The following is a 10,733-nucleotide window of genomic DNA, read 5'->3' on the forward strand; positions in this document are numbered from 1 at the left end:
TGTGAATTCTAACCTGAGGGAAACAGAAGCTATTATCTCTTTTAAATAAACCAAATTTGGCATGTTACAGTGTATGGACAGGTCTGTGGAACTGTATCACTTGTGAATGAAATCTCATGAGCCATTTCTTGGCCATACACATTTATCAACAGAATTTTTTAAATATAGAAAATTATAACCCGACATAATTAATTTTGGTCCACAAATACCAGCTCCTGCTCAATAGAAGAGGAGCTGCATCAATGATCCATCTGCAGATTCAAGAACTAAGAGAAACCACTGCAATGATCCATCTGCAGATTCAAGAACTAAGAGAAACTATGGCATTTACAAGCCATTAGAATAAAGCCTATACAATTGAGAATCGATGTTATGCATTTATTAGATGCATGATTTTAAAAATGCAATGTTCGTTACACTATTCATTAATTATAACCCAATATGTACATTTATTCTGGGTATGATGCTTTCAAAGTATTTTCTTGCCAAAATCTTTGCCAAAGTCATAAGGCTCAGCAGTTACCATAATCACACATCTGATGTTCCTAGAAGCTTGGCTGTGAACGCACAGTACAGTTTTCCATTCTTTATTGCATGGAAGCTGCAGTAAAGTCTTTTAAAAAGTAATTGAATTCTGTCGTTAGTAATTGATGTCCAGGGCATTCAGTTCCATTGAGCCAGTTCTTGCTCTCTGAGTAAAAATTTACATAATCAGCAGTACTTGGCATTACTTGAAGGAATAAATGTTTAAAATATCAACCACATAATAAAGCGTAAAAATAAAGTAAAAGCTATTTTTCTGGTTAATGAAGCAAGACTCATTCAAGAAAAACTTAGTGACCCTAATGTTCATATTGCAGGAACAATAGAAATGCTAATCTTACTCCTTGCTAATGCACATGCACTGGCCACATTTTAATCTTTGGGTCCCTTATGTGTATTTGTAGCATAAAAGATAGAATGAACACAGTCTCCTTACCTTTTTCAAACACCACACAGAGCCTTGATTCATATCCCTGTAGCTGACCCTGCTTTGGTGAAGTCTTTGGCTAGCAACTCATCATGAAATTACTAGATTATTAAAGCATTTTTTCAATATGAAAAATAATATATTATCATTGTAGACAAATTAAGAAAGACTGAAAGTCTACAGCCATGCCACCCTGAACAAGCCCGATCTTATCTGATCTCAGAAGCTAAGCAAGGCTGGGCCTGGTTAGTACTTGGCTGAGAGACCATCTAGGAAGACCAGGTGCTATAGGTGTAAAAAATAAAAAATAAGGAATTGTAAGCTGACAAAGTTCTTGCAATCTGTGAGGTCAACCAAAGGTTGCCTCGCCAAATAAATAAATAAATAAATAAATAAAAAGAAAAAAGAAAGACTGAAAAGTATAAAAAAATAGAAATCATCCTTCGATCATCATCTAGAGATATCCAATATCACATTTTGATAAATTTTCTTTTCAGACCTTTTTTATACATATATATTTGTTGCAGCGCTTAGTTTGCAAGTCATTTTTCCAGGTAAACCAGGTATAACAAGAAGTAGAGTGGGGAGAGGATGGGAAGAGAAAAAGTTCTCTGTGTAAGAGATATTTCACACAGCATTGATGTACTTTCTAGAATAAATGTTAATGGAAGTGAAAAGTCAGAACAGCATTACAGAACACAGCAAATATGTACAAGAGTGACCAATATAATGATATCTGGTATTCTCTAAGGGAATGAAAATTTACATGATGGAAAAAATAAATTTTATCTGGGTCTAGCCTCTGTATAAATTCAACTGAAATCTAAAAATATTTATTTTTCCTTAAGAGAATAAAAAAACAATAATCTAATCAAATGGGGCCTACGTAATTGCTTTGGCATTGAAATCTAATTGTGAGGTAAGATTGGTCAAAGCATATCCAATAGAAATTTTGAAAATGTGAAATTAAGAAGGCTAAATTTCATGGAAGATAGCTTAGATAAATTTGGCCACAGATGAAAAGTTTTATTGGATGTTCTAATTTCATCACACAATCCATCATAGTTAATCTTAAATTTTATATTTGGTTCTTATATTTAATGTAGATGATAACATTAGCCAGGAACCAGATTCCCAGCCAAACTAAAATAAAGGACAGCAGAGTTTTATCTTCATATTGACGTGGAGCTTGTCTCTAGAGCCTCTCTTGGCTCTTTCACAAGATCTTCATTGTCATGTTTGCTCAAGCTATTGGGACTTCAGTAGTCCTGTGCTTCTGAACTTTCGACATATCCCATTGATTGTTTTGATTGATGTTCTGATTTTTCTTGTTGAAGAAAACGGGATCTTCTGCCAAGTTAAGCAACACCATCCTTTCCTTCATGATCACTGCTCAGGCACTTGAAACGAACTTCATGCTAATCCCTAGAATACTTTTAATTAAAAACATTTTGATTGGTAAATTTGGATTTAACCTCTATTATAATTTTGTCCACTTTTCTAAGTGTTCATTACATAGGTCATATTTACAATTTTTAAAATACTTTTCTATGTAATTAATCTGATATTTTATACTGAAATCATCTTTTCCTTTAGCTATAATAATTAAACTACAGTGGTTCTAGACATAATTATACCTTATTCTCAAATTATTTATAATTTTTAAAAAATATTATAAATTATAAGTACATGCTCCATGCTTAATTATTTACATTTGTGATCTCATTGTATTATCATACAGCTCCTGAAAAAGTACTGAGTTTCAGATAGCAAGAGACAAAAATGATACTCAAATATGTCTGTCCAGTCTCCAATGCCAGTGTATTTCACAACATTATGGTTATTGCAATCAACTCCTTTCTATTCCAACTATGGATAAAGGTATTCGACAAAACTAAATCTGTCATAGTTTATCAACAATTATTGCTGGTGATGTTTCTTCCGGAGACAAATAGTTATCAATCACTAAATGACATTCCACACCACGTTATTTCAGTACAGTTTTCATTGCATGAGATGATTTCTTATGTTTCATCAAAATAATTTTTTAGGATCTTGACAACAGAAAAGCATTAAAAAAAAAAAACCTCATGAGAAGACGTCTTAAAACATTACTCTTTCACTGGAGTAGGCAATGGTAAAAACAGAACAAGACAGAAAATTAGAATTTAACTACTGATGTCATCTTCTTTGGCACTTATCCTATACTGATATCTTGAGCCCTTTCTTTATTGTTAGCCCCTTCTTTATTAGTTTGGAACTAATTAAAGCTATGATGAGCAAGATAACTCTAAGGAGCTCAGAGTTTATGCAGAAGAACTTACCAAGATTTGAGTTTAAAATGCAGAGTCCTAAGATTCACCCTCACTAATTTAGATTCAGTAATGTGGAAAGGGACCAAAACACCTCTATTTTCAATAAGTCCCAGGGGTGACTGTGGTACAGAGTGATTGGAACTATTCTCCGAACAGCAATAATCTAATGGGAAATATAGACAAATAAACAATCACAATAAAATATAAGTTGTAAGGTAGTGGTAAGCACAGGGTACTATGGGATACATGAGTATCTTCTAATATAGACGGGTTAAGAGAAAAAAACAAGAATTTTAAGTCTTTCTATGGTATTTCTATCACAATCACTGCTGAGCCACATCATCCAAAGAAAGTAAAAATCAAATCAAGAAAAGTATAGGTGAAGAATCTAGTCTGGAGGAAAACATGTCCCAGGAAGCAAAAATAAGTTTTCTACAAGTGCTTCATGTTTTGGAATAAATGAATGAAAGCTAAAGTCAATAAAATGAGCATTTAAACAGTAGATACTGGTGTGGTTCAAGACGTACCACCCCAAGATATGGTATCTTGGCATACTGATACCATTTTAAGATGAAATAATTTGAGAAAATGGCAGAAGCAGGAAAGTCACTCTGACTTTCTCTCTACCTTTCTTCTTTGAAACAGGTGTTAAAACCTCACATATGAGAGTTGCTCTTTCTATACCAGGTGGAGCATCCTTATATCTGAAGACAAAGGGAAACAGCAGAATCCAAACAGGCCTTGCTAAATTTTCCCCAATTTACTATAATTATCTCATACTCCTTGACCTATCATATCCCTGTATGACTGTCTACTCTTCATCAAACCTAGCATAAAAATACTCACGTCTGTTTCTTTTAGTCTTCATTTCCTTATGAAGGTGCTTGTATCACATATAAGTTATATTTTAAAAGTTTGTATGCTTTCTCTTGTTAATTTGATTATCAGTTTAATTTTCAGATCCATTCAGGGACCCTAAGAGGGTCAAAAATAAAATTTCTTCCCTTACAATGCAAAACAACAGAATGAAATAAAAAGAAAAGTGTAGACCTAAGGAAACAAATTAAGGATCATCAACATTATTATATAACCAGCACAAATTAGAAACAATAAAGCAAAATATATAGCTAAAAATACAGTGATTGATGTGAAAGAAGGCTTCAGTGTATGGAAATGCAAAAGACCATTAGATTAAAGAAAGAAAGAAAGAAACAAACAAACAAACAAACAATAAATGTTCTGGTCAGATTTAGAAAAACCAAAATAATGGTACATAATGTTTGGAAAGTAGAGAACCCCATAAATAGAAGAGAAAATATTCAAATATATAATACAAGAAAATGTCTCTGGGATGAGGGAAATTTTTAATTTTTAGACTTGAAACATTATGTTTATTCTGGGAGAATAAACATAAGCTCAAGTTTTGAGCTTCACGGATAAAGACTATCAGAGCAAACACATACCAGGAAATTGCCACCCTGGCCAAACAAAAAAAAAGAGTACATAATATCCATATCAGAAAAGTTTGAAGTCAAGGCAAAGATCAGTGAAAAAGATGAATAAGGGAATTTATAATGATAAAGGGTACAAACTACAATAAAAATTAGATCTTAAGGACGTTTATTAATGAAATGACATTAACAAAATCAGTAAGGCAAAATCTACAGAAATACTAGAATGACTAGAAATATAAATTAAATAAACAAAATATAAGTAAAAATCAATACAACAAAATTAATAAAAGAAATGGCATATACATGTATACGGACATGGATATATGTATATCCATCTTCTGAGACTGCTTTAGCCTGATCCTATTCATTCTATTATCAGTCTCATTATTTTCTAAATATTCAGCAATTTTAATTTTGACTTATTTTGAATGGAATTATTAAGAGAGGAAAATTTTGTATTGCATTTTTATTATTACTTGTTAATTAAAATCAGAAGTTATACTTTGGTCTATATTTAAATTTAAAAATTACTGAAGTAATATTTGTAGATTAATCTATGATCACTATTATATGTATGCAAATTCCCTCATTAATTATCCAAACCCTTATCTATAAAATATTAAAGACTGTGTTATGAAAATGTTATATAGGTAAAAATGTCTACATATACATATATATATTTATAAGATTTCCCTTACCAATTATACACATATCCATGTCAAAGGCCATAACTTGAAAATACAGAATGACACTTTTTTACTAATGTTTCCAATTTATAGAAATAGGTAATAAATTAGGTCACAATTAATAAATCAATAATTGCTAAAATTTCAATGTAGTACAAAGTTTAGTCTCTGTTATTAAAAAACAAAAATTTAAAAATATAAAAATTATCTCTTAACTAACCTCACTGAAAACAGAAATCAGAATTGCAAATGTAGAATATTTAGAAAATAACGAGAATAAAAATAGAATCAACAGAATTAAGCTAAAGCAGTGCTCTTAGGGGATAGAATATACACACATACATATATTAAGTATGTATTATATATAATATATAATTTTATATAAATATATAATACCTAGTGTGTTATGTTATACAATATATAAATATATGTAATAAATAAAATACATATATATTTTATATACACACAATTTTAGACCTGATAACTTTACCTAAGAAAGTTCTCTGGTGAGAAAATCCCAGAAACAATAAAATATATAAACCACAATGAATCCCAATTAAGAATAAGAGAAAGAAAGCACAAATGTACAAAACTGGAAATAAAATTGAGTTAATAGCCACTGTGGTGAATTAAAAAGGCAACAAATTCTTAGCCATTCTACCATCAATGGAGTAGTCTAAGTCCTCTCAAACATGGCTTCTCGGCTTGGCCGTATGACTTGTTTTGTCCAATGAAACATGAGTAAATGTAGGTGGGAATGGGGTTGTTGGGAGATCAGAGACTTGATATGTGCCTTTGCTTTGCTACTTACCTTCTTGGAACTCTGAGACCACCAGGATGTGAGGAAGCCCAAGATAACCTACTAAGAGATAAAAGCCATGAGAGAAGAACCATGGTGTCCCAGTGAACAGCCAGCACTAACTGCTAGATATGCAAGTGAATCCATCTGGACTCTCCACTCCCTGTCAAGCAGCCACATAAGTGATCCCAGGAAAGACTAGCAGAAGGACCTCCTGGGTTGCAAATTTGCAGAATCATAATGAGCGATAAACTATTGTTATAAGCCATGATGAACAATGAACTATCATTTTAAGTTTTGAAATGATTTACTGTATAGCAATTGATGATGGACATTCAAGCATTAATTATAAAATTCTTTGTCCATGAAAATTAATTTAATCAATAGAATAGAAAATTCAGAAATGAAGATAAAATCATTTTGGAATTCAATATATGATAGGTGGAATCTCCTGTCAATGGAAAATATTTCCATAATGCTGGATTGGATAAGACTCTTCTGAGCAAGATACGAAAACTTAGAAGCCACAGAGGATAAGATGGGGAGATATGACTACATGATAATTAAAACTTTTTCTTAACCACTAAGAGAAAAAAAGCCACAAACTAAGTTTAACTACAAAGGGGAAAACAATTTAGTATTAATTTCCTTAACCACAGCAAATATCTAAAACATGTGAAATCTGAAGAGCCTTATAAATCAATAAATAAATGTAAACAACCAGGTAGATAAACAAGCAAAAGATAAGTGAATTCACACCAAACAAATACAAATGGTTATAAAATACATAAAATGTTTTCCAAACTCATTTATAATTAAGAAATGCTAGTAAATAATGTGATTAACCTATCAATTAGCAAAAATGAAAACATATGATAATACCAATTGCCAGTAAGAATGAGAGAATCAGACCTATTTATACACTGTTCATCTGTTTGGAGAGCAATTTGGCACATCTATCAAAAATGCTCTGCTCTTTGATCGGTCATTAAGCTTCCAGAAACTAATACTTTTTTTCCCCCTCTTTTGATTCTCCCCCGCCAAGTCCACCCCTTACCTATGGCAACCACCCCTGACCTATAGATGTTGCCGTTTCTCCTTAAGAACTGGATCTCTGAAGGCGGAGCATCTCCTCCCACACGCTTGTGGCTTGTACCCGGGGCCTGGAGCACTCAGGATATGGTCCGTGGATCCACCTGGGGTGCGAACGCAGGACCTTCTGCATGTAAAGCAGACATGCTAACCACTACAGTATGGAACCACCCCAGAAACCAACACTTTACGAGCATACAAAGGTATTGCACAAGGGTGTTAACCATAAAACATCAGGAATACCTAAATGCTCATCAGAATAAAATTGGTTAAATAAATTAGAGTATAATCATACATAGAAATTTGTTAAAAAATAATAATAATAATTAGGTAAAAAAAGCATTTATACATTACATTGTTTCCTAGAGACAATTTACATGTCAGCACCTAGAGATTTACTTGGTCTTTTGAACAGTTTTAGAATATTTGTTTACATGAATAAGCTTTATTATATATATCTACATATATATCTATATCTACTCATCTATCTATCTCTGCTTAATTTTAAATGGAAGATTTCAGAATAGGTAAAGGGAAACTCACTTTTCATTATATATTGTTTTGAGCTGTTTAAAAAATGTTAACTACCTGAATATTTCAGTTGCATTATAAAAAGAATAGATCTTCTTGGCTATAAAACACCACATGTCATAGGGGCAGTAAGTGCTTAATACTTAACACTTAAGAATCGTATTAGCAGTATATGTAAAGTAGGACTTGCAGTGATTGCGGAGATCAGAGAAACTCACAGCCAGCTCTTTTCAGGAGGCCTTTGAGGGCTCCCCACTCCTTCTAACAAGTGGATGTACACAGAATACTTTTTGTTTATGACACTTGTGTCCAGAAGTCTGAAGGAGCCTGGGCCACTGTCACAGCATATCCCATGTTACACTGCCAGCTCGACTAGAAATTTTGATGATGGGAGTTTCCTTGATCAGTTTCTTCAAACTGAATGATTTATGTTATTGACTGCATAAAATTCCTGATGCATCAACATGGGATATGATGGGGAATCACAGATGAGCAAAAACAAACTAGGAGACAGTTTGTCCCTGTTTTTGTTTTGTTTTGTTTTCCTGACTACTCCAAAGCCAACAGGAGTAAGGAGAGCCTCTGGAGAAGAGAATGAATTTTGATGTTTTCAACAACCCTCACGTGAGAAGGAATAAATCCTGCTTCCAACAACCGCCAAATCAGCATTATGGAATCTGAATAAATAAAACTTTCCAAATTAGAATTTCAAAATCAGAGCCATGGAGGGCACAATGAACTTCATCACAATGAACAGATGAAGTTCATAGAACACACAGAAAACCAGACCAATAATTTCAAAGATGTCCACACAAATTGATATTGAGACAGATTGACTGGGGGAAAAAAATCTTTGTATCCTAATTTGAAATCATGTTTAATGCTTAATGTAAAGCTCACATGGTGTTAAAGTAGTCCTCAGGTATGTAGAATGTGCAAATGGCAATGGAATTGTTAAAGAACTGTGGACAAGAAGCACACTTTTCAATGAATTAGGTCATTAAAGTTTATTGAAGTTTGCACAGGGTAAGGTTGGTATGCTGTTAGGGTAAACATTCACCATGCTTATTGCCCAAACACATTTTAGAGCCCACATCAAACAAAATGGGTATTTCAAAAGACTAGCTGAGACCAGAAATAGGTAAAGTTAATGATTATGAAAATTTGAACCTGGTTTCCACAGGTGAAAAATTATATTTTTCTAGCCTATTTTAGTCTTTCTCTAGCCTATTTTAGTCTCTACTGTCTGCTAAGAATTCTTAATTATATTTTTATTTTTAAAAACCAGTAGTCACATACTGAAACCCATAATTAGTTTTATTTTACTGTTTGGTTTTGGTCTAAATTTTTTTTTGTAAAGTGGACAATTTGGTATTTGGTAACAAAAGGAATATTAATAAAGTTATACTGAGAGAAAACAAATTTTTTGCCACTTGAATTAACTTCTATCTCTAAATGATTCTTGGTCAGAGATGACTGAACAAATATCTTTGGAGTTACAGGGCATTTACATTTCAGTAACACTTAGTGATAAAAAACAAAGTGCATGAATAAATTTTGTGCAATCTCGGAATATGACCTAGAAACCTAACATTAACTTAAAATAAAATATTAAACATTGTCATAGTAATGCTCTCCTTTCTTATCTCCCAGTCTTTCTAATTACCTCTCACCTTCTTCCATCATATATTTGGAGTGAATGAGATGTCATTTGAATATTCCAAAGGATTTCAGTCATCTATAGACTCTTGAAGAGATACAAAGCTGTTTGTCATGGACTGAAAAAAATAGATCTTGCTGGTAGAGAAGTAGGAACTACTTTTGAAATTTAAAGTTGTGGCTACCAGGTTCTTGCCTTTTATGGTGCCTATCTCTCAGTAGGCTTACAATTTTGTCTTGCTTCACCTCAAAACTGTTTATGCAATTTTCCCAAAAAGTACTCAATATGATCAGGGGCAGCAAGCAAATTAGAGATAAGGCAAAGGAGGACATCGTGAGAAAGAATTTTTAGGATAAAGTACTGTTTCTCCAAGTTTACAAGATTTTAGATGCAAGTGTTGAGACAAATATCTGAATAATGAGCTCTACAGCAAGAACCTTGTGTGAGTTCTCTGAAAAGCTATGAGACATATCAAGACAGATCTTTTGTATTTTGCAATGTACCAAGAAAAAGATTGGTTAACGATTTTCCAAGGCAAAATATCTGTGTTGTAAGCCAAGAGGACTTAATTTATCGGGATATTAAGCCAGGATTAGGATTATTAAGAGAGTGAGTCTGATAAGACTAGTTTGTACTTAAAAAAAAAAAAAGGCTATTATTGAAAAAGGCAAATAAAAATAACCAATTTGAAAAGGATTCAATTGTTATGAAAATTTATGACAAAAAATTTTATTCAACTTTTTTAATGGAAGATTTTAAACATATACCAAACAGAAGAGTATAATTAATTCCCAAATACTTATCATTAGTTCAACTCGTGGGCAATCCTGTTTCACCTATATCTTCACCCTCTTTCTTTCCCATATTATTTCTAAGCCAGATCCTTAGATATTCATCAATATTTCAGTATATGCTTTTTAATGATATTTACTTAAAAATAAATGTAAAGGCATATTATACTATAATAAATAATGTCATAATATCATGAAAAATCCAGACTATGTTAAAATTTTAAAATATTTTATAAATGTTATTAATTTTTATTGCTTATTTGAATCAGTATTCAAATAATGTCCTTATTTATGTCTGGTTAATATATCTCTTAATTTTCTTTTTATCTATAGGTCCCCTATGGCAGAACTTTTAAATGTAAGTTTCATTGTTTGTTTGTTTGGTTTTTTTAAAGATAAGAAGTTTTGGTAAGGATGTGGAGAAATTGGAACCCT

The 10,733-nt window shown here is 32.2% G+C and overlaps 1 pseudogene; it reads left to right on the forward strand.

Moving 5' to 3' along the window:
• The first annotated feature begins 1,145 nt into the window (after window positions 1–1,145).
• Window positions 1,146–1,264, forward strand: LOC111730084 (annotated as a pseudogene).
• Window positions 1,265–10,733: the final 9,469 nt, after the last annotated feature.

This window comes from Pteropus vampyrus, unplaced genomic scaffold (genome assembly GCF_000151845.1).
Source record: "Pteropus vampyrus isolate Shadow unplaced genomic scaffold, Pvam_2.0 Scaffold9, whole genome shotgun sequence".
Classification (NCBI taxonomy): Eukaryota; Metazoa; Chordata; class Mammalia; order Chiroptera; family Pteropodidae; genus Pteropus; species Pteropus vampyrus.